Consider the following 26,132-nt stretch of genomic DNA (forward strand, 5'->3'; position numbering starts at 1 on the left):
TAGCCTCTACTCCTTTACATAAATTTGGCACAGCAAATCAAGGAAAGGGGAGGGCTTAACAGACTCCTGGACCATTCCAGATAACTCACTCCTTCCCACATATTGTGTATTTGTTCTCTTATTTCACTGTGTAAGAATGGTTGTGTTCAAGAGGTTTTTAAGTCAATGTTTCTTTGATACGGTATATGCTCTTACTGGGCATCCACCAAGAAGATGTACCTAGAACATGTACGGAGATTCTGCTATACTTTATTCCATATCATGTTACAAGAAAACAACAGTGACAGCTGACAAACCATTACATCTTTCATAATACAGACAAATTACAACTGGTAACAAATATGCAACATGTATTATTCCATTCTCCTTACTATGTGTCATTTGAAAGTATAATAGTTTTCTGAATAATGCTACCACATTTCTTAGGTACCAATCCCCTGTTAGAAAGTACACATCTCAGTGCATCATACAAAAAAAAAATAAAAGATAAAAGGAAAATTTAAAAAATCCACTCCCAACTAGAGAATGTAGGTTTTGTATGTGCCTCTAAAATATGCTGCTGTGGGAAAAGGAATGAGAATAGAAGATTGCTTATTTTATTCATTTTTTTGTGTTTTTGGTGTATGAGAAAAGTACAAGGCAGTAACATATACAGTTTCCTCTGCCTACAAGCCAGTAAGGGAGATGGAAGTTATGCGCAATTATGCAGCATATTCCTATGTATAGGGGGCAGGCAATAATCTACCCCAGTATATACAGCCTAAACATCCTCTTATATAACAAAGATTACAAAACCAATAATATTCACAGATGAGTATCATATAGACGCACAACCTAGGGTATTGATTATACTTGGCTGTCATATACACACTGAGGAAAGGATACCAAGAGGCCTCACTTTCTTTGCAAGCCTGGAGGTGCTCCTGGAAACTTTTTAATCACTCTTGCGAGGTAGAAATCGCTTCTCACCCCAGAATCAGTGGATGGACAGCCACCCTGCTTTATGTACCCTATTTTTTGCTGAGTACTGCAAACATTTTTTTTTTCACATCCTATGTATCTCATATTTTTAAGTCAACAAAACTGTTCTTTTAAGAAAATGGGAATTAAGTGTCAAATCTCCTTTCAGAATACTGTGTGTGCAGTGATGTGCTAAGGTGTTTGTACTATTCTTACCATCTGTTTGAGTTCAGGCTATTCCTTCATATAAAAATAATCTCACAAAACATTCCAGTGCTTTCTCAATAGAATAATAAATCTGCTAATGAACACAGTCTGAATTGATTTTCATGACTGTCCACAAGGAGGGCAGAAGAGAAAAGAAGCAGAGGGAGAACATGATTGCAAATAGGGGAAGGAGAGAGGGAGGGAGGGAGTGAGAGGGGTTTGCGGGGAGAAAGAGAGAGAGAGAGAGAGAAAAGAGAGAGACAGACAGAGAGAGAGAGACACCAAACTTTGGATTTCCTGTATGGGTGGCAAGGATAGGGTACTCAAAACCTCCTGACCTTCTGAGAGGTATGTCTCTGTAACAAAACAGATTTCTCCCTCCACTGAGTAATGTTATATTTCACTTCTCTGAAGAAGCTGCCTACGACAGGGAGATATAACTCTAATAGCCCTAATTGAAGTCTTTCAACATTAAATATTTTCAAATTTTCAAGTTAAAAACCTTATTAAAAAGCAACATTTAATTATCTGTTGCTCTTGCTTTAAACTTAGTGAAATACAAAAGTCATGCCTCTTCTCCAAATGAATGATTCAAAACAAGTCACAGGAAAGGCCATTTTTAATTGATGTAAAGTTTTCTCCCTATATTTTCTTTAAGAAATCCTAATTTAAGTATACTTTAAATCAAAATACCTCTAAAGACTTCCAGTGGGTTGGAATGTATGAAAGAGGAATGGAAAAGATTTCTAGGTAGCAAACAGTAGACATTCTACACTTGGGTGTTTTCTGCTCTCTTTAAAACCAATCAGCATATAATTCCTTGCTTAGCACTTAAAAGTTTACAATGAATGCTACATCTGGATAGGATGAACTATGACTTTGACATAACCATCCATACTCCACTCCGCAGACAGTACCATTTTAAAGTTTAGGAATTCTGGGTCCAGTTTCCTTGGTGTATTGAGCTTGATTACAGAAAAGCTTTACCCTCACCAAACTCTCAGAAAAAGTCCTTGTCAACCTGGCTCCTAATTCCTAGTCTTGATCCTAAAACAGTGTGACACATTTCAAGCACTCACTCATTCTCTCCTTCTTTCTGACTAATAGGAAAATGTAAGACACTATACACAAAGGTATTTCCATAGGAATTTGTGTGCAGAGGAGCTAGGTTTCATGATTTAGATGAAGTCTCCTAACTGTCCCCTTGGCCGCAGTACTACTGGGCATTCTGCAGTGAGGCCTGCCCCACTGGGAGCCGGCCTGCATCATGCAGCCCTCCCTCCAGATCAAAGCAAAAGACATGCCTGGTCCACTTTTCCCCAGTGTCACACACTCGCCTTCATCCTCCAAGGTCCCTCAACTCCTTGAGTAAGGGAAGCTGGACCATTCCCTTTTCCATCTTTAAAGCAAGATTCCTGCATTGTTTCTAAAACCTGCATTTGAACAGTTATTCCAGGAGATGTCTTAAAGTAAGGAACCCAATGATGTCTTCCAATTGGCTTGGAATGTTTTTTTAAAATGTAATTTTTTTTTAAAGGTGCTTTGTTGTAACTAAGCAAACTTTGAACTGGATCACTTTGTAATTTACTTTGTAAGCCTTAACAGGCCAAGATTGCTTTCAAGGATCATCCAGCAGATATAGTTCTTTTGCACCAGATTTAAAACATTCTGCTCCTCACTCTTTTCTCCAGTTAGAAAATACAAAGTGTAACAGAATGGATGGAAAAAAATAAGATGTTGACAAGATCCAGACACAAAAAGTTACCTCAATCTCCAGAGGTTGAAATGTAAGCAATTTATCCCTGTCTTTGTTCTTAATGTTTGATAATTGTTTTTTCAATTCCAACCTATTCAAAAAACAGTCATGCTATGTGGCTTGAAAATGCTAAGCAGAGTCCAATATCCTATATATAAATGTGCAGTTATTTCCAAGTAAAAAAACCACATTTGCAAAATTACCTCAAAAGGTAAGCAACAGGTGGGGCCCCACAGTCCGGGGCCAAGTTGTCAAGTCAGAGAACAGGGGTTTGCTTTAGCAGAAAATTTCCTTCCTAGTGGTTGCAAAATGTGCACTGCTCTCAAAGAAAACACACATTGTTTCATGCCACTCAGTGGCTTTCAAGTACAGACATTACTGAAGAAGTGTGAACACCAAATGTGTTGTCTTAATGTATTTAAGACATGGCTGGTGAAAGCATAAAAACCTTTACAGAGACGCTGTGCTGCAGAGGGAAATCAAACAAAATCAAACACAAAAGACTGAAAAGAATACATGCCATGTATCAGTAAGCAAAGCTTAATCTTCACGTAGTTCTTGGAAATCACAAGGTATCCAAATGCGTGCAAGGTTTTAAATAAATTGCAGAGAAAACAGGGTCTTGCCAGCTTCAATTTTCTTGTAAGTGAAATCCACCACAGGGAGCGAAAGAAAACTGATCCATGATTCCCTTCATATTATTGGCCTCTTCATTAATGTTTTTTTTTTTCTTCCCAGGATGATGACAACTTAATCCTGGAAGGAGGAGAATAGAAAATTGTTATGTAAAAAACTACACCATTCATTTTTCCTAAATTACATGAAACATCAAAATTGGTCAGTCCAAAGTGAGCCCACTGATGTTCCCCACAGCCACTCCAAACACATAAATAAGAAGCAGAATAGCCTCCTTAACCAAAAAAAAATCCTTCTAATATGATAAACAAATGTTCTGACTACACTTTCCTCTCTTAAAATCATTTAACTCCACCAATTGAATTGGTCTATCTTCCTCTTGGATATTTAGAGAAAAAGAAATTCAGCAAATTTCCTTCCCTAAATCATTAGTAGCAATACTGGTCTTAATTAAGTGCCTGTAGCATCATACAGACCATTAAAAGGACATATCATTATGTTCATTTTTATGAACATGAAATAGAAAAATGGATCACATACATGCTTTTAAAAAAATTCAGCTGTATATAGTTCCTTAGTTGCCTATTATCATTATTTCAGTTTCAGCAGAATGAAAATTGGCGGTGTGACCTGAATTAGCAGCCTCTTCCCAACATCCTGTATAGGACTACGTGTTTCTAATAATGCCTGCTTAAAACAATAACAACTTGTGGGTGAATGGTTCAAGCAAAAAGAAGGAAGCTTCACTCTGCCCCTTGCCATACTTCCTGTTGGCCCTTAAGCATTTTCATTGAGTCTCCAAGATGGGAAAAGAATGCCTTGCCAGGATGGGTGGAAACACTCTCAGGTTCAAGGCACATAGCTGAGGGATCAGTTCATTAGCTGCACTAGAGTCCCAGAACCAGTTCCTTAGCTAAGTTTAGAAGCTGCTGGTCACTAAGGCCTGGTGAGGCCTTCATGTCTCCAGCTACAGAGCCATAGAGTCATCTTCCCAGATGCAGGGGGAACCCTGGGTGGTGCCTGATCCCAAAGGTTTTGTCCTGTTTTTGAGACTTCACAGTGCTGCTGCACACATAGGCTGTGGCATCAAGGACATCACCCCTGCATAGCAGCAACCCAGCAATGCCTTGTCCAGATAGCAGAAATTCCACTCTTATGCTCAGGAACCATTGAAATAGTGGCCAGGCACAGTGGCTCATGCCTGTAATCCCAGCACTTTGGGAGGCCGAGACAGGCGGATCACAAGGTCAGGAGATGGAGACCATCCTAGCCAACATGGTGAAACCCTGTCTCTACTGAAAATACAAAAACTAGCCAGGCGTGGTGGTGTGTGCCTGTAGTCCCAGCTGCTCAGGAGGCTGAGGCAGGAGAATGGCGTGAACCCAGGAGGCAGAGGTTGCAGTGAGCCGAGATTGTGCCACGGCACCTCAGCCTGGGCAATAGAGCAAGACTCCCTCTCAAAAAAATAAAAAAAAGAAAAAGAAAAAGAAAGAGCATCCTCTCTACCATCTGCTCATTTCCTCCACTTACTATGGTGAGTTTGTGGCGTGTTAACTTTCCATTCTTTTTAAAAATCAAAGCAAAATTTATATAAAAAGTAATCATTTAAAAGAATATAATTTAGTGGCATTCAGTGCATTCGCAATGTTGTGCAACTATCATCTCTATTTAGTTCCAAAACATTTTCATCACCCCAAAGGAGATCCTATATCCTTTAAGCAGTCACTCCCCATTCTCTCCTTGTCCCAGCCCCTGACAACTATTAATACTAATGTTTCTGTCTCTATGGATTTACCTATTCTAGATATTTTATACAAATGGAATCATATAATATGTTACACCCATTTTGTCTAGCTTTTTTCACTTAGCATGATGTTTTTGAAGTTCATCCATGTTGTAGCATGAATCAGTACTTCATTATTTTTTAGGGTTGAATAATATTCTATTGTATGAATATACCACAGTTTGTTTATCCATTCATTGGTTGATTTACATTTGTGTTGTTTCATCTTTTGGCTAATAGTGAATAGTGCTGCTCTGAATATTGATGTATAAGTATTTGTTTAAACACTGTTTTCCATTCTTTTGGGTATATATCTAGGAGTGGAACTGCTAGGTCATATGGAAATTCTATGTTTAACTTTTTGAGGAACTGCCAAACTGTTTTCCATCATGGCTGTACCATTTCACATTTCCACCACGAATGCACAAGGGTTCCAATTTTGCCAAAACATTTGTTTGTTTAAAAAAAACTATAGCCATCCTAGTGGGTATGAACTGATTTGCACTTGCATTTCCCTAATGATCGATGATGTTGGGCATCTTTTTTTTTTTTTTTTTTTTTTTGACAGGGTCTTGCTCTGTCACCCAAGCTGGAGTGCAGTGATGTAATCCTAGCTCACTGCAGCCTTGACCTTCCTGGGCTCAGCTGATCCTCCTACCACAGCCTCCCAAGTAGCTGGGACTACAGGCACACATCGCCATGCCTGGCTAATTTTTTATATTTGTAGAGAGAGGGGTTCACCATGTTGTCCAGGCTGGTCTTGAACTCCTGGGCTCAAGCCATCTGCCTGCCTTGGCCTCCCAAAGTGCTGGGATTACAGGCAAGAGCCACCATGCTCAAGCTGTTGGGGACTCTTTCATGTGGCTGTTGGCCATATCAATATCTTCTTTGGAGAAATATCTATTCAAGTCCTTTGCTCATTTTTAAATTGGGTTGTCTTTTTGTTGTTGAGTTGTAAGAGTTCTTTATACATTCTGGTTAATCCTTTATAGTATGATTTTTCTCCAATTCCATAGTTTGCCTTTTCACTCTGTTAACTGTGTCCTTTGACGTACAAAAGTTTTTAATTTTGGCAAAGTGCAATTTATCTTTTTTTTTCTTTTGTTGCTTATACTTTTGGTGCTACATCTAAAAATCCATTGTGAAATCTAAGGTTATGAAGATTTACCCCTATATTTTCTTCTAAGAGTCTTATAGTTTTAGCCCTTGCATTTAGATCTCTGGTCCATTTTGAGTGAAGTTTTGTATATGGTATGAGGTAGGGGTAACCTTCTATTCTTGAGAGTTCTCTGTCCTCAAAAACAAAAGACTTAAGTTTTTAGGAGAGGCCTGGGGGTAAATGGATACCACACATAGGCCCTTTGCTACCTCTACATCCCAACAGTTATTATCTCAAATCCTTGCTGCTTGTGGGCGGTTCTCCATAAGGCTCACTTGACCACTCCTCATCCTTGCTTGATTGTGCAGATATGCCTTTATCAAACCTCTTCTTAAAGAAGTCACCACCCTAGCAAAAATAATTACATGGGAACAAACTCCTTTGTCCCCAGCCTACCCTTGTTCTTTCAGGGAAATGAAGAAAGAACATGCTCTACATGCTGCTCCATGTAACTATGCATTCTGATCTAGGCACTGGCATCTTTTTTGAGGACCATGACATCAAGAAGAGAGAGCACTCATCCTCACAGTACTTCAAGCACATTTGTCCACAGGCATCCTCAGCCAATCCTCAACCCCACTATCAGCCTTGACTTTTTTATTAAGCAGATGACAAAATTGTCCTTTTTCTTCCATGTACTTTAAACAGCAGTTGAGATTCCAGCTCTTCCTGGAAGCCTGCCCACTCCAGCTAAATGGGAGCTTTAGGTCTGTCCTGATATCTGCTTGCCCAGGCGTGGAGTTCCTACAACTATATTCAAATGATGTAGTCTTTCCTGGCTCTCCCCTCTTTTACCACTTCAATCAACAGAATGGAGACCTGGTACCCACAATGACCTCCTGAACCAGAGACTTCATTTAGTCCCTCCAGAGGTATGAAGACACTTCCTGTGAAGGAACAAATCAGGGGACAGGTGGCATCAGTATGTTCTTGATTAAGCTTGATTTTGTAGACTACTGTGTCCCCAAAGCACAGCCCAGGCCTGGCTCAGGCACTCAATATACAGTTGTTGAATGAATAAAGGGGAAATTGTAGAATCAGAAGACTTGGTGGTGAAATATGTTCTCAGTTCCCTATGGCACATTCACTGAAGGCAAATGTGATGCCTGTGAAATGGCACAGTACTGCACACACTGCAGGCCATCCACAGATACACCACCAGCCTGAGGATGGTTGGTAGGATTAACACCTTCCTGTAGGCAAAACTTACATTTTTTTTTTAACTCCATGACATTATATTTGAAAGGAATGATTTGATTTCCAGTACATCTAATTTCATGTAACAATAAACTATGTTGTCACCATAGTCAATGGCATGTTCACTATCCTGTTGGGTTAAGATGTTTTTTAGACATCGATGATGTTTGTTCTTGCCTTGTTCTGATTCTTTTGAGTGTAATCTCTAGGAGAATCACATGTACCTAACCTAGGGCATAAACAGAATTGCATAATAAAGGATAATATGTAATAATAGTAATTGGATAATAAATGGTGAACACAGTGATTATGATAAATCCATTACTTAGGTTTGGGCTTAGACATTTAATGGAAGAAGCCAATAATGAGAACAGAACCGAGGTGCCAATGAGAGGCAGACTCTTTCCCATCTCTGTGAGATGGCTCTGAATGGCCCAAATTGTGCCGGCTACCCTGCTTGGTGCTGTTAGCCAGCAGCACGGGATGTCCCTTCTCCCTCCTTGAGCAGCATCAGCTTCAATTTTCAATGAGTGCATAAAAGGTAGGTCAGATTTCCTGGAAAGTTTTTAAGAAAATCTAAATGCAATCATACATTCGATGAATGGGGATTTAGATGGAAGGAGAGAGGGTATACTACAATCACAGGGAAGCAAAATATAATATCAATGTAATTCTTTCCCTTATCTTTATTATTAAAACATGTTGCATGCACAATACAAATGAACAGTGTATATGAATTATAAGCTCAACTATGTGCATAGCCACTCATAGGTATATAAATCATAAGATTAATGGATGCCATTTTTACCTTGCTTTCAGCTTTTACAATGTTCTTTCTCTCTAGAAATGAATGTTTCAAACAAGAAATTGGATTTGATTGATAAAATCCTTATTCAGAAATATCTACATAGAGCTTCTTGGCTATAAATATTAATTAATTGGATCGCTGGTACCCATAATGCAACTTTGTTCTGACCCATGTGCCCTATGAACTAGATATTTTTTGGATTCAATTTTCTTAAAACCAACTGTCAGCATCATGTGATAGAGGAGATGAAAAATGAAAATGAGCAGTCCCGCTGTGCAGGTGGGTGACCTGTGGGAGAGAGTCTGCCTGGTAGGATTTTTACACGAACCATCAGACACAGACCAATTGATTAGATCATCTCATACCCGCCACCAACTAGGCTCAAGAGACTAATTAGAGAGAGTACTGCCTGCGCAGGCACCCCATTGACACCTAATTTGCTCAGCCAAAGCCTTTGGGGAAAATGTATTATCTCTGCAGCTGCACTTCATGCATTTCTGATTTGAGGCATAAGCAAGGAGTGCTTCATCACTCTTTTGAGCAAACTGAATGTAGAAGCCCTTAAGTGCTAAATGCAAGCAAACAGACCCAAATTAAAAACGAGCCAGGCTCTTTCTAATTCCCCCTGTGCTCCTGTTAAATCTCTGTGTGTACATACACACACACACCCCTACACACATGCATGCAGTTTACACGCCGGAGGGACAACATCGCTGAGGACCCCTGCTCAGGGTGCTTCGATGTGATCAGGTGGTCTGCGTTTCACTGGCCTATTTATGCACTCTAAGGTTCTGCGTTTGTTTGACTGTGTTTTTTTTCCCTGCTGCATTGCCCTTCCTCAAAGTACTCTTTTTTCTACAAGACAACTCTGGCACATTTTTTCCCCCTCTAAGCCTCACTGGAGAGAAGTGATTATTTTGGTTCCAAATTAAAACAACTGCAGGTTTTCCTTTCATCGCCTAAATTGTGAACAGGATATTCTCCAGGATGTATGTGAAGCTGTGAGGTAATCCACTCATTTCTATTTAGGAGACTTCTTTGTAAATATGCCTAACAGAGAAGAAAAAAATACTAACATTTGACAGAAAGAAAGCTACCTCATAACAGTAAAGACAGTATAAAGCTATAATATATTTAGGTTCTCTTCAAGAAAAAAATAACTATAATTTGACCAAATTTAGCTTTATATATTAGCTTTAGAATAAAACTACTTCCAACCTCCTTCTCAAATGTAGAATTCAAAATATTGATACATAAGGAGGCATTTAAAGATAGGCATGCAATTAATTACATGCTTTCAAAAAGGAAATAAAAATAAATAATCCAGGTAATAATGAAAAAATTAGGATATCTTTGTGCCAAATTTAGTGGATGTATAATGGGTTTCCATAATGCTAGAATGAAAGAGAAAAACAGGACCATGGTGGTGTTCTATAGTGGACTTACTGATTTTGTGCCTTTCCAGTCACATGTTGGATGAATTATTCTACCCACATGTTCTGGTAAATTACAATTCTGCTTTGTAATTTTTCACATTTAGCCTATTCTTAAGAGTTTAATGAAAATTTAAAAAAATCATTTTAGCTGTATGCCTTTTAAACTAGCATTCAAAATGGGCCTTACTTGGGCACCCAGACAGTCAGAAGATCCCAGTGACCACTGGAGTAGACATCCTTCTGAAGGAATATGGAGAGTGGTTGTAGGGGAGATGTTTGAACACAGTCAGAAAACCAGGGCCTTAACTAAAGTGCGTAACTGTTTAAAGAATTTATTCTGATTTTGTCGAGAACAAAGTCCAGAAAGCTTCCCCTCCCCAAGTACCATGTCAATAAGGTTTCACATGAACAATGTCCCGGAAAAAGAAAAAAACAAACTTACAAGACGGTGCCACTTTGAGTTTGGTTTTGCTTAAAATACCAAGAAAAACAAACAAATTGTTGTACCTAATTCATCTTCAAGTAGCGTTTCCTATTATAGAGAATTAAGTCCACACGTAAGGTTGTTAAACCCTAAGCACCTAGGCAAACACAAATCTCTCCAAAGTAAAAATATGAAATACATATACACATGCGTATTTGTATATATAACACATAGTCAAATTTTATACTGTAGATTTTATATGGATGCTGGACTCAAAGTGTTAAGTTTTAAACTTCATACTGAATTCAGAAAATCTGGGACAGCTTAATTTCCTTATTCTTTGAGTGAATTTAATGTGTTATAATTTGGCTAGAAATACAGGTTTTCTTTTAGAATATCTGAAATCAGTGTTTTCCAGTTTCTCTGACACTGCATTGAGGCTCCTTGAGAAGGGGGTAGGAGTCGGAGGAAATGGTATGAAACAGAAGGAAGTAGAAAATTAGTCAAACCTACTTCTGTAACTTATTTCTGATTTATGATAATCATGCTTCTTCCCCCTAGAAGATAACACATCTTTGAGACCAGCAAGAGAATATTAATTAAAATGAATGCAGAGATAGTCGAGCTTTGTTTTAAGCTTAACAGAAGGCCCATCATTCAAAATAGCCCAAATCCTTTAAGTTGAAAGCTGTTTGGTAACATCCATATGGATGCACAATGCACTAATTGCAGCAACTTTGCACATTTTAAGCTTCATGCCAAAGTGGTGATTTTAATTAAAAAATTTTAGGCAAAGCTGTAAGTCTAACATTTCAAAACAAAGCATTTCTCACATGAGAAGACTGACTTAACATATCATTTTAATAATCACCATTATCAACAAACATTTATTGAAATCCTCATTAAAGACCAGGCATTATATGATGTGTAATTAGCCTTGATTGAAAAGAATGTTCTATTTTAATGGTGTGACTGTTTATTAAATCAGATTTATGCAAATGGAAAACACTGGTCATATTTTAGACACACATGGACAAAAAGAATGGCAATTCTGGGATTTCTTCCTGTCTCAGTCAATGGGAAAACAAACACAGGGAAAAGTACTGATTTAGGTCTTCTTAGATACACCAAGGCACGTTTAATCTGTTTTTTTATAAAAAAATCATATAATATTGCATACATATATCATTTTTAAAAAAGATTAAACATATCATATAAATAAATAAAAACTGGGAGGTTTGAAATAGTTCACTGAAACAGTTTTAATGACAAGGTTAATAGAAAAGCCTTCACCAAAGGTGGCATATTCTTTTCAAAGATTTCATGTTATTTGAAGGCTTATTTGCTCAGCATACCTTTACAAGTGACTGACTCCCAAGTGGTTATAAGTTAATTAAATAGGATTCTGACCCTTAACCCTCCTTATATATTACAGTCCTACTAAACTATATTTAAACAAACCAAATACAAAGTCACTCCCCAGCGTGTGCATTTTTTTCTCAACTTAAAACGCATATACACAAATCTCATAAAATGACTAAAAACCAAGTATTTAATAGTTAGAGAAACACAAGGGTTCATGTCTGATTTTAATTAAAAGATTTTAGAGGAGATGTGACTCCACTTTGGGTGGATTTCTTTTTTCCAAATTAAAACTTGTCTGGTATTATTATCCAATGTATTGCAGCAGTTTTTCATGCTTAGGGTTTCGAATTCCAAACATACAGTCACCTACGACTTTGAACCTGTTTTGTGAACCATCTTATTTAGAGGAAACTTGCAAAACAAAATATTCATTTCTGTAGCATAAATCAGATCACATATAATTTTGGTTAATGCAGAATGATGTCAGCATGAACCAGAAGTCATGTTGGTTCATGGGAGATTTCTTTCCAATGTTATTTTGAGTCACCAAGTAACAGCAGCCATGAGCAAGATACATAAATACAGTGCATGCAAGCCCAAGAGGCCTGCAGTACTGCATTCCACATGCTTCCTCTTCGTTTGGTTTGGCTACATGTTCTGTCTTGGAATTAACTGTTTATTGTACAATCTTCCTGGATCCTTGAGCATTTTGCCCTTGCATCCAAAATTGGGCAGCCTCAACCCTTACATCAAGTTTATTTCACCTGTAAACTCTGCTAGCATTTTTATTTTTACTGCTTTTCTGAGTGCTGTGCTTACCAAGTTCAATATATTTGAAGTGGACTACCCTTTACCTTATTTCCTCCCCACCCCCCACAAAAGCCCTGCAACTTTTACTGTAGTATTCTGCTGAACACAGGTAGGAACACAGATGTCACATTACAGCAGAAATATCTATTTTTGTGAGGACACATCCTGACAGTGACATGAAGTGACACATTGTGCACACCACTATAGCACATCGTTTCCACCAGGAAATGTCTGCAGACAGTGAGGAGGGTCCAACAACTCCAAGCTAAGGGTGGCGGGTGCTGGACAGCTCGCTAAGCCCCCTGCCAACTCCCTCCCATGTAGCTGCTTCACAACACGAAGCTGCTTCACAACAGTGCCAACGAACAACTGCGCGACCAAGGACAAATCACTGAATTCATCCATGGAAACGAAGCTCCGTGTACTACACGTAAAGCCCTCCAATACGCACTCCATACAAAATTATAATTGGTTAAAGTATTTTGATACTAGTTATCCCACCATAGCATGTTGCTATATTTCTATAGAATCCAAGATGAGTTGTGAAAGACATAATTAACGGAATGTGTACCACTATGAGAAATAAATACCAGCATTTTGTGCTCATGTGGAATTTTCTCCCATCCAAAGTACTTTCCCATGTATTCTTCCATTTAATAAAAGTGCCTGAAAGATAGGACCTTTGAAGAAAGGTTCTGTTTGGAAGATAATAGATTTTGTGAACTCAAATTTTTAAGAAGTTCTAATCCTTTTGGTCACTGATTCAGTGTCTTCTGAAATATCTGCAATAGGAGGTACATTGCAGATTTAAATACCAGAGCAGTCATGATAGACCCCACAACTTTTACAGGAACTAGGGTGACCAGCTGTCTCTGTCTGAACTGAGGAGATTTCCAGGATTTGGGACTTTTTTTTTTTTTTTTGAGACAGAGTCTCTCACTTGGTTGCCCAAGCCAGAGTTCAGTGGTGCGATCTCGGCTCACTGCAACCTCTGCCTCCTGGGTTCACATGATTCTCCTGCCCCAGCCTCCAGAGTAGCTGGGACTACAGGCACATGCCACCATGCCCAGCTAATTTTTGTGTTTTCAGTAGAGACAGGTTTTCACCATGTTGGCCAGGCTGGTCTTGAACTCCTGGCCTCAAATGATCTACCCACCTTGGCCTCCCAAAGTGCTGGGATTACAGGAGTGAGCCACCACTCCCGGCCTAGGATTTGGGACTTTTGGTTCTAAAATGGGGGGGGGGGTGCAAAATGGAACAAGCTGGTCACCACAGGAACAACAGGATTAATATGCACAGTAGTGACTTCCAAGTTTATTATAAAAACGGAGGTAACAAGGTTTGGCACTTTATTACATGAACTCAAATGAAAAGTATGCTGACACTCCAATCTGAAAGTGTGAGTCACAAAAGTTTTACAAATGTGAGACACTGAGAATGGTAAAAGGTGAAAATAAAATGGGAACTGAGCCAGCAGCCTTCTCTCTTCTCAACCCTCCAGACTGTACAGGGATTTTCCACTTATCTCCTTGGAAGAGACACAAACTTGACTCTGTGATTTAGGCTTTTTTCTCTGTTTTTTGTTGAAATCACAGTCAATCACATTCTGCTCTAATGAGGTTGTTGAACTTAAGACCATCAACTTGTTCCCCACCAGAATTCAGAAAAAATCCATCTATTTAAATTCACACATGCCTGTGCAGTGTGGCATGGAGGAGATGGCTAAGGCCACCACTCTGAAATGAAAAGAAGTACAAGTGTTGCCTGAATCACTGCCAGAAATAACCCCTGCTATAAGATCGGTGGTGAAGGAGCAACAGCATCAATTGACTTGCCTAAATCAATTCAGGAAACATTTGCTGAACATCTATTTTTAAGCAAAGAAGAGTGTTTAGGGTGAAAGAGGAGAGTACTACACGGACTATTAAAAATGGATTCCAGTGGTGTTCTGGAACTGGCTTGACTTGCCTCAAGAGATGTGAATGTGAAACTTTTCAGGAATTTTTTGCCAGTTGTTAAACACAGCCACTCTTGAAATCATCCATCATGGGAGTATCTACACGACAGGATATAGACAAATGTGACCAATCAGGACTATTCTACTCTCTTTCTGGAGAGCCAACTGTTAAATATTTACCACCATGCCACTGCTGTCTTTAAGGAGCTCAAGATTGGGAAGGGGAGGTGGCTAGGACAACAGCTAACTATAAGGCAACATGGAAAATACAGGTGCTATCCTAGAGGTGCCACTGCAGTGAGGAATAACTGAAAAGTACGTAACAATTTAATGCCTACAAAGGGAGGAAGAAGGGCATTCTTGCACAGGCAAGGACTCTGGGAAACACAGACTGGCCAATGGGACAGGCACATGTTTGCCTGTTAGGATACAGATGCAGATAGAGACACAGGAAAAGCTGAAAGGTAGGTGAGGGTGGTGGAGTAAACGGCCTGAAATGTCCTGCTTAGGGGTCTGGCTTTCTTCTATATGCAGAGAGGAGGTGTTGGAGGCTTTGGGTGGAGAGTCCCAGGTTCCAACCCAAGGGCAGTCATACAGTTTTCATATACATGAAGTCTTGAGCTGCCACTGTAAAGTCTGTGGGTAAATAATTGTCTTCTTTAGGATGCCATCAAATCAGATAATGCAGCTGGTTCTTCAAATGACTGCTGCGACTGCTCACAAAATACCAGGCTTGCAACATTTAGTATTGAAATGTTTTATTCCACCCATGAGAAATATTCAATGTTCTGGACAAATGATGACATAGAAACTAAGCTTCTTCCCAAATATTGCAGTTTTCAAAACATAGCCCATGGGGATAATTTGGACATTTTCATACATCAGAAAGATGCCTTAGGTACTTTATAAATAGTTTGTTCACTCATGTCTCTATTTTTGTCTATGCATGTAAAAGGAAAAGGAAAAAATATACATTATTAACTCCTACCTTTACTACGCTGCCGTCCTTTATAACTCAAACATGTTTGATTAATACACAACTCAGACTTTCTAATTGTAGCGTTGGGAGTTCCGAAATACCATCAAATCTTTTAAAGAGCAACTGCAATAATTTAGAAAACTTTGTTACTATACTCTTGTCTTGATTCACTGTGGTTGCATGTATTGGACTAGGAGTGTCAGCTCATTAAAAATGTGAAGCCTGTAATGTCTGATGAATAAGATATTCACATCAACACAATTGGTTTCCTCCTGGTATAAAACAATTAAAGTGTCAACAGCTCAGTGGTTTAGTGGCAGAGCAAAGAACAGTGGTTGCAGGCCTGGGGTCAATCTCTCACTTCCATTGGCAACAGAGCTGGAGAATGCAGTGAGAGGAGCCAGCACACCCCAGGCTCATAGGATTAAGGGATGCTTCATGTTTTTTTACTGTTCACTTGTGGCAGACTGAAACAAAAGTACCAGCTGAGTTAAGTGAGCTGAAGTTTTACTGTAGGAAGCAATGAAATGCTCCCTTTCCTTGCCCCAAACCAGAATCTCCCACACAGGGCAGTAAATCAAGAATGCAACGTATTTCTCTTCCACACCTGTGACGGGGGACCACATCCCAGAAAGATCTTATTTCCTCTTCACATAGATGCTAAAGAACAATGTCACGTCTTGTCTGGGTTATGCTGTTTGTTTTCCAGTCTGTTGGTATTAAAATCGCACCCTAAGCATCTATCATGTCTCATGGACCTCTGTTAAGTCCTTTTCAAAAGTTCTGACTTTGCAACACTGGTGTCATTTGGAATTAAAAAAAAAATCTGGTGATTTAGTTGTTTCATGTTATCCTGGGGGGAAAACCCCCCACAGCCCATTTTAGAATAATTTAATAGAACATATATTGTGCAAAGTATACAAATTGAAAAAAAAATCAGCCCAATCAGCTCCAATAAGCTGTTTTAGTTTTATTCTTTTTGTAATTATTAGATTCAGTTGTTCTGTGTGAGACGTCACGCATGATGAGCATGAGCCTGAAATGCTAAAACAAAAAAGCTCTTTTGTTTTTTAATTACTAACCTCTTGAGTTTTAGTGCTAGAATTCATATAATTTTCATAATCAATTATTGAGTACTTGGGTCCAAACACGATATAAAATACTCATGCTTGGATTTACATGATATAGCTAAATCTTGTCTCTCTCAGTACTTCCTTATTAAAAGAAATTCTACCAGGTTGATTTGTAGGGACTGATGTATGTCTGGTAAAATGTACAGGAGAACAAAGCCACTCCTTCTTTAGCTCTCTGGGATGTGGTATGGATAGGACTGTCTCCATACTAGAGACTGGCGATTCAAATAAGACATATCTGAACCAGATAGAGTAGGGGAAATTGCTCAGATTAATGGTGTGTGTAATCAAGTAAATAAATATTTAGAGGCTTAGAAAACAATTAATGGCAAGAAGAGCTTTATGTTTGAAGAACCTCCACATAAAACTGTGAGTAACAAATCTGACAAAATATAGTATACAATCATGGTCACAGGAGGGCTATCTTGATCAGTACTATATATTCATATACACAAAATACTATATATTATTTATATAGTACTGTATATACTGTATAAAGTATATATAGTTATATATATATATAACTGTAATCTCTCTTGACCATAAATTCTTTGCAGTTGAAATTCAAACATATGTTGATTTACTTTTATGTACTTAAAAATGCCTCCAAATTGACTCGATAAATACGTAATTTGAAACCAACTTCCATTCACTTCCTTTAATCTGCTATGCCATACACAGTTTATGGACTCTAAATGTTATAATCACATATTTTTCCAAGACAGTAAAAATGTCTTTAATGTTGCCCCTCTTTCCTACTCTCACCAAACCCTCAGTGGACAATCCACTGATAAACACTAGTGCCAAGAAGAGAACAGACACAAAGAACTCAGACTGTGATAATTCTTAACCTTCTGAGTCACTGCCAAACTTAAGAACCAGATGAATGCCAAGAGAATTTGCTCCAGAAAACTGCATATATTTAACTAGATGCAGATTTTTTTCATACAATTTCAGATGGTTCATAGGCCTTCTGATTTCCATTAATAGATCCATAGATCCCAGGTCAAGAACCTCAGGATTACGATGTCAGAATGCTGAAGCATAAAGCAGCATTTCTACCATCTAGCCATAATTTTAGAACATATTGCAGAGGAAATACCTTCCAGGAAAGTTAAATGCTTGAAGGAAATTCCTTTTGAACAAGGGGCACGGTCTAGAGACACCTTGTTGAGGGGTAATAAGGCTTACATGATTTCCTACACTCCCCCATATGAGAAAAATATAATCAAGCAAACAAAACCAAAATAAACAAAATATCTCAGTCTATGCATCGTATTTCCTTCAAGAGAGGAGAAACCCGGATCAGACTATCTGATGAATGTGACAGCCAACAGGAGAAGCATATGTTGGCAGTGTGGGGTCCCTATTTAGATGATCCCGAGAGTTTGGGGAGCTGAGTAGAAGATTCTCTTTCCTAAATACAATCCCTCACTTTCCATTCTTTTTCTTCTCTATTAATGCCATCAGCGATGTACTAATATTAATACAGGATTAAAGATAAATGGAAATTAATTCTATAGTACCCATTCTTACTACTGATATTAAATACCATTGATAATCACTTTATTTAGTACGTGAAAATAAAAATTATTGTGAGAGCTTCTCACGGCTTTGCCAATGACCCTGAACTTTGATTTTCCCTTTTAAGGTAAAAACATCAGCCAAGAACTTGCAATTATTCTTAGTGTGGCCACCCATAAGTTCCCTCTTAGAAGGGATTGCAGACAACTAATCTGAGTAGTTGAAGAGAATTTATTGTGTCTCTGGGCCTTACAGCAACCTTTCAAGGTATATATTTTTAGTCTGTCCTAGAGTTGAGAAAGCTGAAACTCAGAAATGCAAGCTGGAGATGTACTTCCCACTCCTACTTTCTGGACAAAGATTGGTTTCCCTTATCCATGAGTGTTTTTCTGATCATTAGAAGAGCAACTCATGGTTTTCTATCTGCTGTTCACAGACTGACCCGTCTTCTATGGTCTTACTTTGGTTCTGTCATTTCAGGGCTGTGGTATAGCAGGACATGGCCTGGAGGCTTGGCATTCTGATGATTCTTGCTCACTTTTATCTCCCTGGCTAAGCCTTATCTACCTTGAACCTTGTTCATCCCAAGTTACTTGTGCCTTCCTTGCTAGGAGATAACTATCTTTGGTTATGTGGCATCTCTCTGTGAGAGGGTTTGGTAGCACTATAAATCTTCAGGACCCAATTAAGAAGGGAAAAGGAAAATGTGGGGTCAGGTATGAATCACAATTCCTCAATCAGAATAAGGTTGCCATAGCAACCACGCCTGTTTTTGCTCCTACAGCTGATCTGCTTGCTGGCTTGGGTGTTCAAGGTAATTTGCACAGAATTGCTCCAGTTCTCTGATCCACACAATTTTAATTTTATACCACTTAATTTTGTACCATTGCTTCCCTTGAGCATCAAATAAAGAAGGCATTAAGAGTTTAAAATCAAAGCATACATACATTTTCTGACCACAGTTCTCCACCTGATCAAATGCAAGAAGACCATTCCTCATTTCCCCTTCTTGAAGCCTCACATTTCCCCTTTCCTTATTCTTCCTTCCCTCAGTGTACTCACATATACCCAAACATAAACATATCCCACCCCCTCATCTGAACACAGTTTGTGGTATGTTTGAAGAAATACTCTGAAAATAAGTTATGTATATATATGTATGAATATATATACATAACTTATTTTCATATATATTATATATGAATATATATGAATATATAATATATGAATATATATATGGAACCCTAAGCATCTTTTAGACTTGTAACCTTTCTACAATTAAGCTAAGGAAGTTTAAGAAAAAAACTGGACTTGGCATAATGAAATTTAAACTTTTTTCATTTGACATGTCTTCCTTGTAAATAATAAAGGAGACTCACTCCCTTTATTTTCAAGCACCAAGAAAATAGAGTGCTCTTTAGAGGTTCTGAGGGGATAGAAAATTTGGCTGTGATTGTTTCAGTGGTGTATGAAGCTGTGGTGTTGCTAACTCTGGTTTGGTAAGTGATCTTTCATGATAAAGAAGCACCAGGAGCTGTAGAAAGGCCAAAAGTAACACCACAATGCTACAGTGAGACCAGACACCAGAAGCCATATCAAGAACTGAGCAGCAAAGTGGGATCGTGTGGCCTTGAGGTCATTTTGTGGGACAGATATCCCCATCTGATGACAGGGGCCACTGAGGATGAGTAAACTTAGGCTGAAGTTTGCAACCCTCCTCAGATCTAAAAGTGTGGGGTTGATCTCTGGTCAGACACGTATGAGACCCAAATCATTTCACTTTGATGCCATCCCTCCCTCACTTTCTCTTCTTACTGAAGTTTTCAAGCTATGTTCCTCTCCATGCCTGATACCACCCAAGTCTCCCATTTGTGTCCCCAGACTTGTTATCTTCCCTTGGAAGTCTTTTTTGATCTCTCTGGGATCAAAGAAAAGAATAGGCTGGGCGGGGTGGCTCACGCCTGTATTCCTAGCACTTTGGGAGGCCGAGGTGGGTGGATCACTTTAGGTCAGGAGTTTGAGACCAGCCTGTCCAGCATGGCGAAACCCTGTCTCTACTAAAAATACAAAAATTAGCCAGGCATGGTGGTGCGTGCCTGTAGTCCCAGCTACTCAGGAAGCTGAGGCATGAGAATCGCTTGAACCCGAGACACAGAGATTGCAGTGAGCTGAGATCATGCCACTGCACCCCAGCCTGGGTGATAGAGTGAGACTCCGACTTAAAAACAAAAACAAAACAGACAAAAACAAGAAACAAAATAATAAAGAATGACTTTTCATCCTTTCCTACTTTATATTATTTCTAACGTTTGCTAACACTTCTGTGGTGGTCATTAGTTTTATTCACTAATTTTCAGCTCTCTACCTCAATGTAATGTCTTTCCCAGCTTCCCTGAGCCATTTGACCTGTCCTGACCAATGAAATGTGTGCATCCATGTGGCTGCTTTAAGGGCCACTATTTATCTTGGTTCATTTCCTCCCCTTTCCAAGGTGACTGAGGAAGCACCTTGTGAAGATGAGCCCTCAGCCTGTGTCTCTGAGTGAACAATGAACAGAACCCCCTCCATGTCTACATTTGGACATATGGTGTAAGAAATAAAGGCTTGTAATATCAAGCAAGCACAAAACCTAGTCAATCCTGAATGATACAATGTCTGTCATGTCTATTTTGGATCATAAGTCCTTGGACAAAAACTGCAATGTATCTGTTCTTGAAAACAATCCTAAGGAGATGGCTAGTTTTGCTATTCCTTATTCAGTGACGAGGAAAATGAGGGGTGGAGAATACACATAATTTACCTAACGACTCACAGCTATTAAAGGGTGAAGTTGAAACTAACACTCAGGTTTTATTACTCCAAAACCCATACTCTTTCTATGGTATTGTGATGGCAGTTAACTCTTATGCTATGTAGGCAGAAGGACAGGTTTGTTTTTGAAACACAGTAGAACATTTTTGATAAGGTAGTGAGAAAAATACCACAAGCCATACAAGAAAATTCATGCTTTCATGTTGAAAAATCAATAGTAGTACTGGATACATCTGACACTCTCTACAGCATTCTACTTTTGTGTTTATTTCTTCTAGCAATAGGAAAGTTTCCAAATATCTGGTGAAAAAAAAATTGGGATTCTCATATGAATATCACTTTCAGATAGGGTGAACCGAATTTCATATAATTAGAATCTGGGTAAAATTCAAGTAATAACATTCTTTGAAATTTTAAGTGTGAATTGTCATGCATATCAAAAATGATCTGAAAAGATACACATAAACTATCAATAGTGAAGAGATCAAGATTTTCTGCAGGGTGAGAACTTTAACTTTTACTAGATATTCTTATATATTATCTGCATACTTTACAATATGAATGCATTTATTATTTGTCTAATGAACACACACACTAAATGTGATGAAGAACTGCTGACCCCTTAATTGTGGACTTGTGAGATATAATATTTGGTACTTGTAATGAAAAGCTAGACTTATTGGGCACTTGGCTTAGTTGATGAGCATTATTTAATGCTTTGATATTCTTATGTTTAAGATAAAATTATTCATAAAGGAAAGAAGAAGTAAAATAAGCTTCATGCTTCACACTGTACATCCAAATTAAATTATTTTGTTGATTTTTTTGTAATGATATTTATTCAAAGCATTAATGATGAAGTGAAATGACGAAGAGGAAAAAGATAATATGCTAAGTTGAAAATAATCATGAATGTCAAATGTTGCTTAATCTTGTTAATTACAAACACATAAGACACATGTCTGAAGAAAGAAAATAAAATAACAACACGCTTTTGGGCACTTAATTGTTACTAAAGAGGAACACTTCAAATCTAAAAAGATTTTATTTTATCCTCTTCTTTACAAAAAAGAAACTAGGTTTGAGTTTCTTATTTCTAAACTCATCAACAATTACACAAAGTAGTGATACACTGTTGCTCTACAGTCACACCTTATTTTGAGGTATAACATTGGTAATAAGGCAATGGAATTATTCTCTTAATACAATGACTAGTTTCTCTATAACCATATTCTATAATGAGCACCAAGACAGAAGATTTGGGCTTGGCAATTATTTAAAACTTTAGAGATTCTGAAATTCTTACTCTAAACATAATACAGTAGTGACATTTTAAAAATAGTTATGTATGTATGTATCTATCCATCCATCCATCCATCCATCCACACATATACTACACTTTGGCCCTGAGTTTCTAGCTCTTAACTGGTAGACTCAGAATCCAGGGGAAAAAGTTGACAACTCGGTCCAACTCTGGAATTCCACTGATATTGAGGGCTCTGTTTTGCCTGGATATCGCTTTCAATTGCTTAGTTTGGGAGGAGATAAGCACCAGATTCTATTACTTCTTTCCTCAATTCCACTGAGAGGTTATAAACACTTGCATTTCATTACAATGTTCATTATCAGTTATAAAGGGTATGAGTTAACATATCTGAGGAATGTTTAAATGATACTCCTAAAAATCTTCATTTAATTACTGGAAATCACAAGAAATCAAAGTTCTTTAAAAAAAAAAAATGAATCACGCAGTAACCATGTAGAAGAAGAAATTACTTAGGCAGATAGCGATGGTACAGAAGTCCTTGGTAAGGTTTTCCTTTTAATGAAAAGCAGCCCCCAAATCATCTTCTGTTCTAATAAAGAACAGCCTGTAAAATCAAGCTGCAGCCATAGACAAGCAAGCTGGAAGCTTGCACGGATGAATGCCGGCAGTTGTGCCAATAGGAAAAGGCTACCCGGGACTAGGCATGTTCAAAATGGCGGCTCCATCTTCCCTTCTCTTTGCTAAACCGTGTGTACTGTAAGGAGAAGACAGTATGGCGCTGGCCAGGCAAAGACTCCATTTGCACAATAAGATTATGGTGGGGTGACCAGTCTTCCCCATGCGCTATGTAGATGTCACACCTGGTCGAACCAATCTGTGGACCCTACATATATCAGACACCGCCTCCTCAAGCCTGCCTATAAAATACGGTGCAGTATGGCCAGTTTTTCCCTTTCAGGAGCCCGTCTGTCTCTGGCAAGCGGGAGAGCTGTTCTCCTTTCTCTTTCTTTTGCCTATTAAACCTCCACTCCTAAACTCACTCCTCGTGTGTGTCTGTGTCCTTAATCTTCTTGGCACTAGACTACAGACCCTGGGTATTTACCCTAGACAATGATGCCACTTCAGCATTATCTTAGCATTCAGGGATCACTTCATAAATATTGTTTCCTTTACTCTTCCTGATCTGAAAATTACTACAATTCTTAACAAATAAAAGTGATACTTCATAATAAAAAGGAAGATAATTATGGGATTAATGGTGAAAAGAACACTCTGTTCAGAAATGTTTGGAAGACGTTGCTGACCATCTTTCTTAAGAAATTCCCACATAGTCCCCATGATATATGCCCTCACTTTAAATTTTGGTTTAAAGCTGACATTGTAGCAGCTGTCTACTGATTCCCATGGGTCTTGACTGCAATACGAAAAGAGAGCAATGTTTGGATTGTGGCACATGACAAAGAACTACGAGATGAGTATTCATCCGTACTTAACCGTATTTTAAAATAAAACAATACCTTATTACAAGCACAAAGAGTAATTATCATGTTTAAATGAATTAAAGCAATATTTTAAAAGAAATGTGATGATATGCACATAATTATGTACTGTTTTTAAAAATTTATTCTCAACCACTGCTTTATTTAATCCTGTTCTTGTGCTTTAATTGAGCTAATAGGTCCCCTTTAATCTGATTTTGGTGGTATTTCTTGCTGCAGATTTATTGTAGCTCTGTTACCAAGTATAACATTTCACGTCCATATTCTCCTCTTAAAAGGTATAACTAACATGCAGAGAATATTTTAATTGTCACAGATTTTATAGGGTCAGCAATAGCCCAGTACTTGATGTTAAGTTCAGGCTTTTTCCTTGTCTCAGAATTTAAAGAAAAAATGAAACAAAAAAACAAAACCGAACAAAAAACCCTACATTGTGGATCCATGTGATCGCTGAAAGAGAAAGACTAGAGTGTACTGTGTCCCGCTGGTGAAGAAAATTAACCTGAATAAATATTTTTCTCCAAAGAGAAGGGTTCACTCAAAAGTAGCTTTTCAGACTTTACCATAAACTTGGAAGACAAAGCTTTTGTAATTTGTACATAAACAATAAGTGAACCATTAGGAGCCAATTGGCCTATCTAAGATCAATGATAATGGGGAGAAGTTGGGATCCTTGTATGTTGCTGGTGGGGATGTAAAACTATGCAGCCACTTTAATGTTCATAGCAGCATTATTCATAATAGCCCCAAATTGGAAATGACCAGAGGTCTATCAACTGGAGAACAGATAAATAAAATGCGGTATATCCATAAAATGGAATATTATTAGGGAAGGGAATCGAAGGGGAGGGGAGGAGAGGAGAGGGGAGGGGAGGGGAGAAGGAAGACAGGCAGGCAGACAGTGCTGACACATGCCATAAGATGGATGAACCTTGAAACCATTACGCTAACTAAAAGAAGCCAGTCACAAAAGGCCACATATGCATGATTCCATTTATATGAAGTGTCCAGAATTGGTAAATCCACATAAACAGAATGTAGATGAGTAGTTGCCTGAGGCTGTGGGGGTTTGGGGGAAGTGGGAATAGAGAGTGACAGCCAATGGATACGCAGTTTCTCTTTAGAGTAGATGAAAATGTTTTGGAATTAGATTGTGGTGATGTTTGCACAACTCTGTGAATACACTAAAAACCCCTGAACTGCTTTAAATTTAAAGTATTTAAATTAAAATATTTTAATTTATTTAAATATTCAAGTATATTTATTTAAAGCATATTTAAAGGGTAGATTTTAGGATGTGGTAATATCTCAACAAAGTTGTAAAAATAAAATAATTCTATGCTCTCTCTAGGTAAAAAGGCTCCCATAGTTTTGGGAGTAATTTGCCCATTTTATAATGATGCTCATGAACATAATAATGATGGCAATGACAATAATATACTGGTGGCTATATAGATAAATCATTATAGGAATATGTACTAATGGAAAGTAGTTCTATATGGTAAGTGAGATTATGAGGTATGTCCTCTTTATATTGTGTAGTTCTATTGTTTTTGCATTTATATATTGAACATGTGTTACTTCTGTAATCAGGAAAAAAGTATAGTTTTAAACAAAGTTTTAAAAATAGAAGTTTTGGAAAAGGAGATTCATAGGGGCTATCGACCAAGCAGGGGATGATGGTTAGAACTGAGCTGGGTTCTGTAGGATTAGTAGAATTGGATAGAGAAAGGCCAAGGGAAGGGCAACAGTTTTTAAAATAGTTCTTTTATTTCTATATCATTGTTTACTCTCTCTGAACTCAGGGTTGAAATGTGTGTGTCTTATTCACCACTGAGTCCCCTGGGTCTAGAATTATGTCTGGGACATAGGAGATACTCAATAAACAGTAATTGAATACATGAACAAACACTTATTGCCAGAATCCATTTCCTAAAATACCGGTGACAGCTGGGGCTACCACTCACAACGTATGCACGCCTTTATGCAAATTAGAAAAAGGTGTCCCATTCTCCTAGGTTGATGCCCTTCCTCTCTAGGATCTGTGGCTAGGAGAATCAATCTGGAGTTCACCTCACCCATGACCGACCCCAACCCTGCTGCCTGGCCAGTCTTCCTTCTGAAGCCCCTCCCCCCTACTGCATACAGGGCTGGCAATCAAAGCCCTTCTCAATCTGACCCCAACTGTCCTGCTCCATCATAACCATTTTCAACATTGATTCCGTGCTTATGCTACAGTAGTCCTCAGCTTCAATGTGTGAGTTCCCACTACTGCCTTCATCCCACCAATTCAGCAACTTTACACCAAACACCTACCATTTAATAAAGAGGAGCCATCCCCATTCTAATATTGTTCTCAGCGACTCTCTAGAAGCTCCCTCTTGTCCTCACATGCTCCCACTCAGACTCTCTTTCTTCCTG

The 26,132-nt window shown here is 38.3% G+C and overlaps 1 protein-coding gene across 8 annotated transcripts in view; it reads right to left on the bottom strand.

Annotated features, from left to right (window-relative positions):
• Positions 1 to 229: 229 nt before the first annotated feature.
• Positions 230 to 26,132, bottom strand: part of CDK14 (cyclin dependent kinase 14) — a 592,876-nt gene continuing 566,973 nt past the window's right edge. For 7 of the 8 annotated variants that reach the window (XM_009243031.4, XM_063725568.1, XM_054558999.2 and 4 more), the window contains one exon: positions 234 to 3,679. The gene's annotated coding sequence lies outside the window, so the exon portion shown is untranslated. 8 annotated transcript variants of the gene reach the window in all.

This window comes from Pongo abelii, chromosome 6 (assembly GCF_028885655.2).
Source record: "Pongo abelii isolate AG06213 chromosome 6, NHGRI_mPonAbe1-v2.0_pri, whole genome shotgun sequence".
Lineage (NCBI taxonomy): Eukaryota > Metazoa > Chordata > Mammalia > Primates > Hominidae > Pongo > Pongo abelii.